The 13,138-nt window shown below is 63.0% G+C and overlaps 1 non-coding gene across 1 annotated transcript; it reads right to left on the minus strand.

The window, feature by feature from the left end:
- Positions 1-13,065: 13,065 nt before the first annotated feature.
- Positions 13,066-13,138, minus strand: TRNAR-CCG (transfer RNA arginine (anticodon CCG)). Its single transcript has one exon. It is a non-coding gene; the product is annotated as a tRNA-Arg (tRNA).

Consider the following 13,138-nt stretch of genomic DNA (forward strand, 5'->3'; position numbering starts at 1 on the left):
AATTTTGGTGTCCCCACCTGCACCTCCTTTGGGATCAGGACCAGGGTGGGTCCCATCTCTTTTTGGGGTCTGGGGGTTTTTTGTCTCTTTCGGGGTCCCTGATCTGGGTCAGGGGGGGTCTCTCCAGACCCAGGGTCCCGCTGGCCACGCACAGGGAGGGGCCACTGAGCCCCTCCAGAAGCCACCTCCTGGGGTCCCCCCAAGCTCCCCTTGGAGATTTGCAATCCCCCCCCCAGGATTTCTGGGATTTGCCCCCAATTCCCTGGGGGACCCCCTGGGATGGCTCCGTTTCCATGGGGGGGTCCTGGCCCAGCCTGGGGGTCCCTCAGCCCCACTTTTTCCTCTGCTTTTACATCAATTTTCTCCTTTTATCTCTTTATTTTCCATTTTTCGTGGATTCCCAGCCTGGTTTGGGCCCCTCACAGCCAGGAATTCCCTCCCAAAATCCCCTCCCCATGGGAAGCCACCCCCTGTCCCCCAACCCTCCAAAGGGACCACAACGAGACCAGGTGGAGAAAACGAGAAGGAAAACTCCTAAAAATAATAATTATCATTTCATAATTAGGAGTTGTAGAGCGCTGCCCCCCCGCTGGAGGAGAGCAGCGATTCCAGACTTTTCTTCCTTGGAATTTCAGGCCCTGAAGTGACGAGGGGGGAGGGCAGAGCCCGGGGAGGTCCCGTGGATTTTGGGGGACGGGGGGTGGAGGAGCCAGGGGGGTGTCGTGGTTTAAAAAAAAAAAAAAAAAAATTTCCTGGGGTGGAAGGGGAGGAGCTCTCCCTCCAGATCAGCCTCAACCCGAAAATCGGGGGGGGGGGGGTCGGGAAAAAAGGTGGGAAAAGGGAAAAACGGGAGAATTGTGACTGGAAACGAAGGAAGGGAGGAAGAATTTGTACTGGAGAGATGTAAAATGTGGGATCCGGGCCAGCAGGGGGCGCTGTGATTGGTGGATCAGAGCCAGCAGGGGGGCGCTGTTGATTGGTGGATCAGGGCCAGCAGGGGGCGCCTGTGATTGGTGGATCCCGGCCAGCAGGGGGCGCTGTGATTGGTGGGGATCAGGGCCAGCAGGGGGCGCTGTGATTGGTGGATCCGGGCCAGCAGGGGGCGCTGTGATTGGTGGATCAGGGCCAGCAGGGGGCGCTGTGATTGGTGGATCAGGGCCAGCAGGGGGCGCTGTGATTGGTGGGATCAGAGCCAGCAGGGGGCGCTGTGATTGGTGGATCAGGGGCCAGCAGGGGGCGCTGTGATTGGTGGATCAGAGCCAGCAGGGGGCGCTGTGATTGGTGGATCAGGGCCAGCAGGGGGCGCTGTGATTGGTGGATCGGGGCCAGCAGGGGGCGCTGTGATTGGTGGATCCCGGCCAGCAGGGGGCGCTGTGATTGGTGGATCAGGGCCAGCAGGGGGCGCTGTGATTGGTGGATCAGGGCCAGCAGGGGGCGCTTGTGATTGGTGGATCAGAGCCAGCAGGGGGCGCTGTGATTGGTGGGATCGGGGCCAGCAGGGGGCGCTGTGATTGGGTGGGATCGGGGCCAGCAGGGGGCGCTGTGATTGGTGAGATCAGGGCCAGCAGGGGGCGCTGTGATTGGTGAGATCAGGGCCAGCAGGGGGCGCTGTGATTGGTGGGATCGGGGCCAGCAGGGGGCGCTGTGATTGGTGGGATCAGAGCCAGCAGGGGGCGCTGAGATTGGTGGGATCAGAGCCAGCAGGGGGCGCTGTGATTGGTGGATCGGGGCCAGCAGGGGGGCGCTGTGATTGGTGGATCCCGGCCAGCAGGGGGCGCTTGTGATTGGTGGGATCGGGGCCAGCAGGGGGGCGCTGTGATTGGTGGATCACGGCCAGCAGGGGGCGCTGTGATTGGTGGATCCCGGCCAGCAGGGGGCGCTGTGATTGGTGGATCCCGGCCAGCAGGGGGCGCTGTGATTGGTGGGATCAGGGCCAGCAGGGGGCGCTGTGATTTGGTGGATCAGGGCCAGCAGGGGGCGCTGTGATTGGTGGGATCAGAGCCAGCAGGGGGCGCTGTGATTGGTGGGATCAGGGCCAAGCAGGGGGCGCTGTGATTGGTGGATCCCGGCCAGCAGGGGGCGCTGTGATTGGTGGATCAGAGCCAGCAGGGGGGCGCTGTGATTGGTGGGATCAGACCCAGCAGGGGGTGCTGTGATTGGTGGATCCGGGCCAGCAGGGGGGCGCTGTGATTGGTGAATCCCGGCCAGCAGGGGGCGCTGTGATTGGTGGGATCAGGGCCAGCAGAGGGGGCGTCTGTGATTGGTGGATCCCGGCCAGCAGCAGGGGGCGCTGTTTGATTGATCAGAATTAATTAAATATTCATTAAAGCGAGGCCGGAACCGAGCCCGGAAGGTCCCGGCTGGGCCGGGGGAGCTGCGGCGGCTTCCGGTGCTCGGGATGGATGGGAAAAAAAAATCCAAAATCAAATGGAAAAAATCCAAAATCAAATGGAAAAAATCCAAAATCAAATGGATAAAATCAAAAATCAAATGGATAAAATCAAAAATCAAACGGCAGAAAGTGAAAACGAAATGGCAAAAATCAAAGATGAATTGGCAAAATTTAATATAATGTAATAAATAATGTAATATAATTTAATAAAATGTAATATATTGTAATGTAATATAATATAAAATTAAGTTCTTTATGTTGATGCATGTAATTTATATGATGTTTTTACGCATTACATGCATTATTTATTTAATAATATGAACGATATAAATTATAAATAATGTATTGGTATAATAACATAAATATTATAATAGAGTAATCATAAGGGAAAAGAGAAGGGAAAAGGGAAAAAGGAAAGGAAATGAAATTCCAAACTATTTCGAATTCTTTCAAAATAATAATTTCAAATTGTTTCAAATCATTTCCAAATACTTTCAAAATTATTTCAATTCTTTTTGAAAATAATTTCAGATTAACTCAAAATTATTGGAAATCATTTCAGAATAAATATTTCAAATTCTTCCGAATTATTTGAAAATAATAATTTCAGATTATTTCAATTTTGTCTCAAAACATTTCCAAAACCGATTTCAAATCCTTTCAAAATAATAATTTGAAAATTATTTCAAATCATTCCAAAATCATAATTTCATTTATTCAGAGCCTCCCAGTGCCCCCCCAGTGCCCTCCCCGTGTTCCCAGTGCCCTCCCCAGTCACTACCCAGTGCCCTCCCAGTGCCCTCCCAGTCACCCCCAGTGCCCTCCCAGTGCTCCCAGTGCCCTCCCAGTCACCCCCAGTGCCCTCCCCAGTGCCCCCCCCAGTCACTCCCAGTCACCACCCAGTGCCCTCCCAGTGCTCCCAGTGCCCCCCCAGTGCCCTCCCAGTGCCCCCGAGTCACTCCCAGGTCACCCCCAGTGCCCTCCCAGTGCTCCCAGTGCCCCCCCAGTGCCCTCCCAGTGCCCCCCCCAGTGCCCCCCCAGTGCCCTCCCAGTTCCCCCAGTGCCGTCCCAGTGCTCCCAGTGCCCCTCCAGTCACTCCCAGTCACTCCCAGTCACTCCCAGTCGTTTCCACTGCCCTCCCCAGTGCCTCTCCTCAGTGCCCTCCCAGTGCCCTCCAAGTGCCCTCCAGTGCCCTCCCAGTGCTCCCAGTGCTCCCAGTGCCCCCCCAGTGGCCTCCAGTGCTCCCAGTGCTCCCAGTTACCGGCCCCAATGAGAGCTCGTGGGCGTTGGGCACCCACACGGTGTTCCAGGTGTGCACCTGCCAGGGCGTCTCCATCCGGGAATTCTCCTTCTTTCCCGCACGAGGACGAGGTGCTGATCCCGCCCTTCGAGACCTTCAACGTCACCATAAGTCATCCCCAAAGGGGACAAAAGTGGAGATCCACCTCCACTCCACTGGCACCTACAGCAAATACAACTGCGAGTGGGTGACAGGTGGGGACAGCCTGGGGACAGCCTGGGGACAGCCTTGGGGACATGGGGACAGCCTGGGGACAGCCTGGGGACAGCCTGGGGACAGCAATGGGGACAGCCTGGGGACAGCCTGGGGCCATGGGACAGCCTGGGGACAGCAATGGGGACAGCCTGGGGACAGCCTGGGGACAGCCTGGGGACATGGGGACAGCAATGGGGACAGCCTGGGGACAGCCTGGGGCCATGGGACAGCCTGGGGACAGCCTGGGGACATGGGGACAGCAATGGGGAGATGGGGGACAGTCTGGGGACAGCAATGGGGACAGCCTGGGGACAGCAATGGGGACAGCCTGGGGGACAGCCTGGGGACAGCCTGGGGACAGCCTGGGGGACATGGGGACAGCCTGGGGACAGCCACTGGGGACAGCCTGGGGACACCCACTGGGGACATGGGGACAGCCTGGGGACAGCCACTGGGGACAGCCTGGGGACAGCAAATGGGGGACAGCCTGGGGACATGGGGACAGCCTGGGGACAGCCTGGGGACAGCCTGGGGGACACCCACTGGGGACATGGGGACAGCCTGGGGACAGCCTGGGGACAGCCTGGGGACACCCATTGGGGCCATGGGGACACCCATTGGGGCCATGGGGACAGCCATGATGAGGCACAGGGGACAATGACACTCCCTGGGGATGGGGGACGGGGATAGGGGCACCACGGAGTGTGTGGGGACAAGGACACCCCGTGCTGGGGACACCAAGTGTGGGGACAGGAATGCCATGACAGGGACAGGGATGGGGACAGGGACAGGGACCCCAGTGCCCCCAGTGCTCCCAGTGCTTTCCCAGTGCCCCCAGTTGCCCTCCCAGTGCCCCCCCAGTGTTCCCAGTGCCCCCAGTGCCCTCCCAGTGCCCCCCAGTGCCCCCAGTGCTCCCAGTGCCCTCCCAGTGCTCCCAGTGCTCCCAGTGCCATTCCCAGTGCACTGGGATGGGAAACTGGGGATACTGGGATGGGAAACTGGGGATACTGGGAGCACTGGGATGGGAAACTGGGTGACCTGGGAGAATGTCCCCAAAATATCCCCCCTGTCCCCTTGTCACCAAATGTCACCCGGAAGTTCCGGGTTAATTACCCCTAATTAGGATTAACGGGTCTGTGGTGACAAGGTCCCGGCGTTGCTGGTGGCACTTCCTGGTGCCACCTCGGCACCGTCACCGGGCAAAGTCCCCGTGGGAACGGGAACCCCCGGGACAGCCGGGATGGGGTGGGGACAGCGGGACTTTTGGACACCGGGGGGGACACCGGGGGGACATTGGGGGAGACACTGGGGGGACACTGGGGGGGGACACTGGGGGGGGGACACTGGGGGGACACTGGAGGAGACACTGGGGGGACACTGGGGGGACACTGGGGGGACACTGGGGGGACACTGGGATGGACATGGGGACACTGGGGGGGGACATGGGGGACATTGGGGTGTGGACATGGGGACACTGGGGGGGACACCGGGGGGGACATGGGGACACTGGGGGGGACACTGGGGGGACACTGGGGGGGGACACTGGGGGGGGGGACACTGGGGGGACACTGGAGGAGACACTGGGGGGACACTGGGGGGACACTGGTGGGGACACTGGGGGGACACTGGGATGGACATGGGGACACTGGGGGGGACAAGGGGACATTGGGGTGGACATGGGGACACTGGGGGGGACATTGGGGGGGGACACTGGGGGGACACTGGGGGAGACACTGGGGGAGACACTGGGGGGACACTGGGATGGACATGGGGACATTGGGGGGGACACCGGGGGGGACATGGGGACACTGGGGGGGACACTGGGGGGACACCGGGGGGGGGACACTGGGAGGGGGACACTGGGGACACCGGGGGGGGACACCGGGGGGGACATGGGGACATTGGGGTGGACATGGGGACACTGGGGGGGAATGGGGACACTGGGGGGGGACACTGGGGGGGGACATGGGGACACTGGGATGGACATGGGGACACTGGGGGGGACACCGGGGGGGGACACTGGGATGGACATGGGGACACTGGGGGGGACATGGGGGACACTGGGTATGGACATGGGGACACTGGGGGGGACACTGGGATGGACATGGGGACACTGGGGGGGGACATGGGGACACTGGGGGGGACATGGGGACACTGGGATGGACATGGGGACACTGGGGGGGACACTGGGATGGACATGGGGACACTGGGGGGGGGACATGGGGACACTGGGATGGACATGGGGACACTGGGGGGGACACTGGGGGGACACTGGGATGGACATGGGGACACCGGGGGGGGGACATGGGGACACTGGGACACACGGGGACACAGTGGGGGGTGGCCCCTGGGACAATCAGTGAGCGCTGGGGCCGTGGGTCGGGCCGGGCTGTGTCACCCTGGCCGGGACAGGATGGGACACCACGTGACATTTGGTGACAGGACAGGTGGCACTGCGAGATGTGACACCCCATGACGTGTGTGACACCCTGCAGCAGCCACAGGTGACACCGGCACCCACAGGTGTCCCCAACACCCACAGGTGACCCCGACACCCACAGGTGACCCCGACACCCAAAGGTGTCCCCAGCACCCACAGGTGACCCCGACACCCACAGGTGTCCCCAGCACCCAGGGGTGCCCGGCTCACCCAGGTGTCCCTGTGGGATCCGTGGGCGTGGCCCCATGGTGACACACCTGGGGCCGTGTGGAGAGAGGGGGGGGGGGTGGCCTTGGGGACAAATTCCAGCCCGGCATTGCGGGCATGGAGTGGCACAGGTGACGTGGAGTGGCCACAGGTGACGTGGAGTGGCACAGGTGGCACAGGTGGCACCGGGCGTGGCACCGCGTGGGGGGGACACGGGACACCCCAGGAAAGAGGGCCACGAGTGTCACACGCGGTTTGTGCCACAGGTGACACGCGTGTCACACGTGTGCCACGCCACGATGGGCCCCCTGGGACAGGTGTGACACGCGTGTCACCTGTGCCACCTGTGCCACCTGTGCCACCTGGTGCTGGGCCCTTGTCCTGGCGAGGCTTTGGGGACAGCACCCAAAGGTGGCACCAAGGTCCTAAAAAGGTGACACCAGAGTCCCAAAAGTGACCCCAGCACCCCCCAAAGGTGACACCGGCACCCAAAGGTGACCCCAGAACCTGCTCTGGGTGTCCCCGTTCCCCATCCAGGGGTGTCCCTGTGCCCGTTGGGTGACAGGTGGGTGACCCAAGGGTGTCCTGGGGTGCCCCAGGGGTGTCCCAGGCAGGTTTTTGGTGTCCTGGGGGTCACCCAGGGGTGTCCCAGGGGTGCCCCAGGTGTCCCAGAGGTGCTGGGCTGGGCCTTGGGTGCCCCTGGGGTGACCTGAGGGTGTCCCAGGGGTGTCCCAGGAGTGCCCAGGTGTCCCTGGGGTGCCCCAGGAATGTCCCAGGGGTGTCCCAAGGGTGCCCTGGGGTGTCCTGAGGGTGCTGGGGCAGGGTTGGGTGTCCCTGGGGTGTCCCACAGGTATCTTGGGAGTGTCCCAGGGGTGCTTGTGCTGGGCCTTGCGTGTCCCAAGGGTTGCCCCAGGAGTGTCCCAGGATGTCCCCAGGTGGGGATTGGGTGTCCCTGGAATGTCCCAGGGGTGTCCCAGGATGACCCAGGGGGTGCCCAGGTGGGGACTGGGTGTCCCAGGGGTGTCCCAGGGGTTTCCAGGGATGTCCCAGGTGTCCCCAGGTGGGGATTGGGTGTCCCTGGAATGTCCTGGGGGTGTCTTAGGGCTGTCCAGGTGTCCCAGGGGTGTCCTAGGGGTTGTCCCAGGTGACCTGGAGTTGTCCCAAGATGTCCCAGGTGTCCCCAGGTGGGGGACTGTGTGTTTCTGGGGTTGTCCCAGGTGTGTCCCAGGATGTCCCAGGTGTCCCCAGGTGTGGACTGGGTGCCCCAGGGGTGCCCCAGGGGTGTCCCAGGTGTCCCAAGGTAGGGATTGGAGTTGTCCCAGGGGTGTCCCAGGTGTCCCAAGGTAGCGATTGGGTGCTTTAGGGGTGTCCCCAGGATGTCCCAGGATGTCCCAGGATGTCCCAGGTGTCCCCAGGTGTGGACTGGGTGTCCCAGGGGTGTCCCAGGGGTGTTCAGGATGTCCCAGGTGTCCCAGGTGTGGACTGGGTGTCCCGGGGGTGTTTTTGGGGTGTCCCGGGGGTGTCGCGGAGCTGTTGCGGCTGCGGGCCGGGCCCCTGCGGGGGTGAATGAATCGTTAACCCGGGCCAATCTCATCCCGGGCCAATCAGGGCCGCGATCCCGGGCGGGTTTTACAGCCCCCGCTACCCCACGGTGCCCAACGGCCACCAGCGCTGCCACCCCAGTGCCACCAGCGCCGCCACCAAGCGCGGCCACCAGCACCCCGCCATGGCCCGGCCGTGGCTACTGCTGGCCCTGGCTGTGCCAGCCCGCGCTGGCCGTGCCCTCGGCGACACGAGCCAAGGGTGACCCCGGGGTGGCCCTGGTGGCCCTGGAGGCGCTGGTGGCGTCGGGCGAGGGACAGTTGTGTGGCGGGGGAGCTGCGGGGAACTCGTGGCACAGGTGGCCGGCCGTGCGCAGTGCCCGCGAGAGCCGTGCGGAGAGGTGAGACCGCGCCCGCCCCGCGGGGACAGCCACGGCGACATCGCGACAGAGAGGGGACAAAGTCCGGCTGGCACCGGCTGGCATGGCCCCGAGGGGGGAGGGGAGGGAGGGGGAGGGAGGGGGGGAATGGCGAGGGGGGGTGTGGGGAGGGGGATGGGTGTGGTACCTGCGGTACCTGTGCTGTGTGTGTGGCCTGGGTTGTGTTACCTGCGTTACCTGTGCCACCTGTGCCACCTGTGCCATGTGCCGGGTGGTGCCGTGTGCACCTGTGCTGTGTTACCTGTGCTGTGTTACCTGTGCTGTGTCACCTGTGCTGTGTTACCTGTGCCCGCTCGTGTCAGGAGATTTGTGTCACCTGTCGTGTGTTTACCTGTGCTGTGTCACCTGTGCTGTGTCACCTGTGCTGTGTGTGCCAGGCCATTTGTGCCACCTGTGCTGTATCACCTGTGGCTGTGTTACCTGTGCTGTGTGTGTGCCAGGCCATTTGTGTCACCTGTGTTGTGTCACCTGTGCTGTGTCACCTGTGCTTTGTGTGTGCTATGTGTGCCAGGCATTTGTGTCACCTGTGCTGTCACCTGTGCCGTGTGTGCCACCTCTACCGTGTCACCTGTGCTGTGTTACCTGTGTTGTGTCACCTGTGTCACCTGTGCCATGTGTGCCAGGCCATTTGTGTCACCTCTGCCGTGTCACCTGTGCTGTGTTACCTGTGCTGCGTCACTTGTGCTGTGCCACCTGTGCCACCTGTGCCATGTGCCAGGTGATGCCGTGGTGCACCTGTTCTGTGTTACCTGTTCTGTGTTACCTGTGCTGTGTCACCTGTGCTGTGTCACCTGTGTCACCCGTGCCATGTGTGTCACCTGTACCGTGTGTGCCGGGCCATTGTGTCACCTGTGCTGTGTCACCTGTTCCACCTGTGCCACCTGTACCGTGTGTGCCAGGTCATTTGTGCCACATGAGCTGCGTCACCTTTGTCACTTGTGCCACGGGTAGGTGGTGCCTGTGTGCACCAGGTGTGCCACCTGGGCCAGGCCATTTTGTGCCATTTCGCAAATGCCACCCACCTGTGCCACGTGTGCCATGCCATGAGTGCCACCTGTCCTGTGCGTGTCACCTGTCCCAACTGTGCCATGTGTCCCGTGTCACCTGTTCCCGTGTGTGTCACCTGTCCCGTGTGTGTCACCTGTGCCGTGTGTGTCACCTGTGCCAGCCCGTGCTGTGTTTCCCGTGGCCCTGCTCCTGTCCCCCCCCGTCCCTTGTCACCCCCCTGACGCTGTCCCCTGTCCCCGCAGTGTCCCTCGGTGCCAGCGCGCTGCTGGCCCTGGCCGGGAAGGCCCCGGGTGGCACCGCCCGGGCTCGGGGCCACCGAGCTTGTCGTGGCTGGGGGCCGCCGTGGTGGCCACGCTCAGGGACCCCCCGGCCACCTGCGGGGACATCGGTGGTGACAGCGATGGGGACACCCACGGGGACACCGAGGCCACCACGGGGGTCCTGGGCCAGCCGCGTCCGTGCCCTGCACCGCGAGTTCGCCACCGATGTCCCGGCAATGCCACCACCGATGTCACCGGCAATGTCACCACCGATGTCACCGGCAATGCCACTGTCGCTGTCGCTGTCGCGGGCCATGGTGGCCCCGGGCTCCCGGAGGTGGCCGAGCTGCTGGCGGCCATCGAGCCCAACTACCGAGGTGACAACGGCCACCAGGTGAGGGGGACACGGGGGACATTGGGGGGGGGTGGGGACATGGGGACACAGGGGACACACCTGTCACAGGAAGTGACAGCGGCTGTGGGGCACAGACAGGTGACAAATGTCACAGGTGTGTCGTGGGGAGGTGACACACCTGTCACGGGCACCATTGCCCAGCCCCTCATGTCACGGTGGGTGGGGGGTGACACGGTGACATTGAGGTGACCTGAGGGTGACATTTGGGTGTCACAAGGCCTGCGTGGACGCTCGGGGGGGTGCTGGCAGCCACGGCCGCGGTGTCCCCAAGGGTGGCGATGCGGGCCGGGCGCTGGTGGCACTCGGGGTCCTGGTGCTGCGTGGCCGCCACCCTTCTGCCCTGGGGACAGCGGGGACACCCCCAGCCCTCGGTGTGGGGACAACACCTGGCACTGCGGGGACACCGGCGACATCGACACCCCCCACGGGGACACGGACAGCTGGCACGGTGACATCGACCCTAGGGACACTGAGAGCCACCACGGCCCCACGGTCCCCAGCTCGGGGGACATTGGTGACAATGTCACTGTCCCCACGGCCACCAACAGCACCGGGGCCCGCGGAGCAGCTCAGCGTCACCCAGAGTGAGTGGGGACAGGGAGGGGACACGGGGACACAGGGTGGGGACAGGGAGGGGACAACGACAGGGCTGGGGCAGTGTCCTGCTGTCGCTGTCGCTGTCGCTGACCCCGTGTCGCTGTCGCAGGGTACCTGCTGGGGACACTGACGGCTCTGGCGCTGGCTCTGGTGCCGCTGGTGGGGCTGGCCCTGGTGCTGTGTCCCCGCTGTCCCCTGTGCTCCCGCTGTCCCCGTGGATGTCGCCAATGGTCGCCTGTGTCGCTGCTGTCCCCGGAGCTGGTGGCGCCCCCTGCTGGACGGGCTGGCGGCCGGGGCGCTCAGCGGGGACGCGCTGCTGCACGTGCTGCCAGAGGTGGGGGACACTGGGGACACTGGGGGGACATTGGGGACATTGGGGGACAATGGGGACACTGGGGGACACTGGGGACACTGGGGACTGGGGAGGGATGGGGACATGGGGACACTGAGGGGGGACATTGGGGACATTGGGGACATTGGGGGACAATGGGGACACTGGGGACAATGGGGACAATGGGGACATTGGGGACACTGGGGGACATTGGGGACAATGGGGACATTGGGGACACTGGGGGGACACTGAGGGGACACTGGGGACACTGGGGGGACCACTGGGGGGACACTGGGGGGACACTGGGGACACTGGGACACTGGGGACATTGGGGACATTGGGGACATTGGGGGACACTGGGGGACACTGAGGGGACATCGGGGGGGACATCAGGACCACAGGAGGTGACAGTGGGGACCTGGTGAAGACCCCCGGGCACGGTGACGCGGTGGGGGGGGGGGGGGGGGGGGGACGACACACGGCGGGGGGGGGGGAGGGGGGAGGTGACACCGATGCCACCACTTCGTGTCCCCACAGGCGCTGGGGGTCCACAGCCACTCGGGGGGGGTCGCACGAGGATTCCCACGGCCTCCCCTGGGAACTGCTGGGGGTCCTGGGGGGGCTCTACGGGGGCTTCGTCCTGGAGCGGCTGCTGGGGGGGGCTGGGACACCCCCCCGAGGAGGTGGGGACACGAGGGAGGGGACATTGGGGACACTGGGGGAGGGGCTGGGACACGGGGAGGGGAACATTGGGGACATTGGGGGGGGGGCTGGGACACGGGGAGGGGACATTGGGGACACTGGGGGAGGGGCTGGGACCACGGGGAGAGGGGACATTGGGGACATTGAGGGGACATTTGGGGGGGGGCTGGGACCCCCTCCCCAAGGATGTGGGGGGTGGGAGTGGAATTTTGGGGGGGGCTGAGGGACCCTCAGACGACCCCTCCCCTCCCCCCCCCCCCCGGGAATGGGGTGTAAATTTGGGGGGGGGGGGGGGGGTTATGGGGGAGTTGTGGGACTTGGGGGGGGGGGGGGGATTTGGGGGTTTAATGAGTCTGGGGGTGATGGGGGAGGGGAGATTTGGGGGTACAGCAGCTCCTCCCCCCCCCCCCGGCAGGTAAAGGATGGAGACCCCAGGCCCTGAGCCCACCCGGAGCACAGAGTTGGAGACCCCAGCCCTGAGCCCACCCGGAGCACAGAGGAGCTGACCAATCACGGTGAGGCCCCGAATCCCCCCAAAACCCCCAAATTCTCCCTCAAAAATCCTCAAATGCCCCCAAAATTCCTCAAATCCCCCCAAAATTCCTCAAAATCCCCCCCAAAACTCCCCAAATTCTCCCTCAAAACTCCTCCAATCCCTCCAAAACTCCCCAAATTCTTTCCCAAAACTCCCCAAATTCACTCTAAACCTCCCCAAATCCCCTGGCAATTCCTCAAATCCCCCCCAAAATTCCCTGAATCCCCCCAAAACTCCTCAAAATCCCCCCAAAACTCCTCAAAATCCCCCCAAACCTCCCCAAATCCCTCAAATCCCTCCCCAAAATTCCTCAAATCCCCCCTAAAACTCCCCAAATCCCCCCAAAACTCCCCCAAATTCTCCCTCAATACTCCCAAAATCCCCCCAAAATCCCCTCCAAACATCCCCAAATCCCCCCCAAACCTCCTCAAATCCCCCCTAAAATTCCCCGAATCCCCCTCAAAACGCCCCAAATCCCCCCAAATTCCTTGAATCCCCCCCAAAACTTCTCAAATCCCCCCAAAATTCTCCCTCAATACTCCCCAAATCCCCCCCAAAATCCACCCCAAACCTCCTCAAATCCCCCCTAAAATTCCCTGAATCCCCCCCAAAACTCCTCAAATCCCCCCAAAATCCCCCGAACCCCCTCCCCCCCCCAGCCTCCCCGCCACCCCAGACCCCTCCCCAGGTAAAAGGTGGGGCCGACCCAGGTGGGACTCGAACCCACAATCCCCAGCTCCGGAGGCTGATGCCTTGTCCATTAGGCCACTGGGCC

The sequence above is a fragment of the Sturnus vulgaris genome, unplaced genomic scaffold (assembly GCF_052056855.1).
Source record: "Sturnus vulgaris isolate bStuVul1 unplaced genomic scaffold, bStuVul1.hap1 Scaffold_1136, whole genome shotgun sequence".
Classification (NCBI taxonomy): domain Eukaryota; kingdom Metazoa; phylum Chordata; class Aves; order Passeriformes; family Sturnidae; genus Sturnus; species Sturnus vulgaris.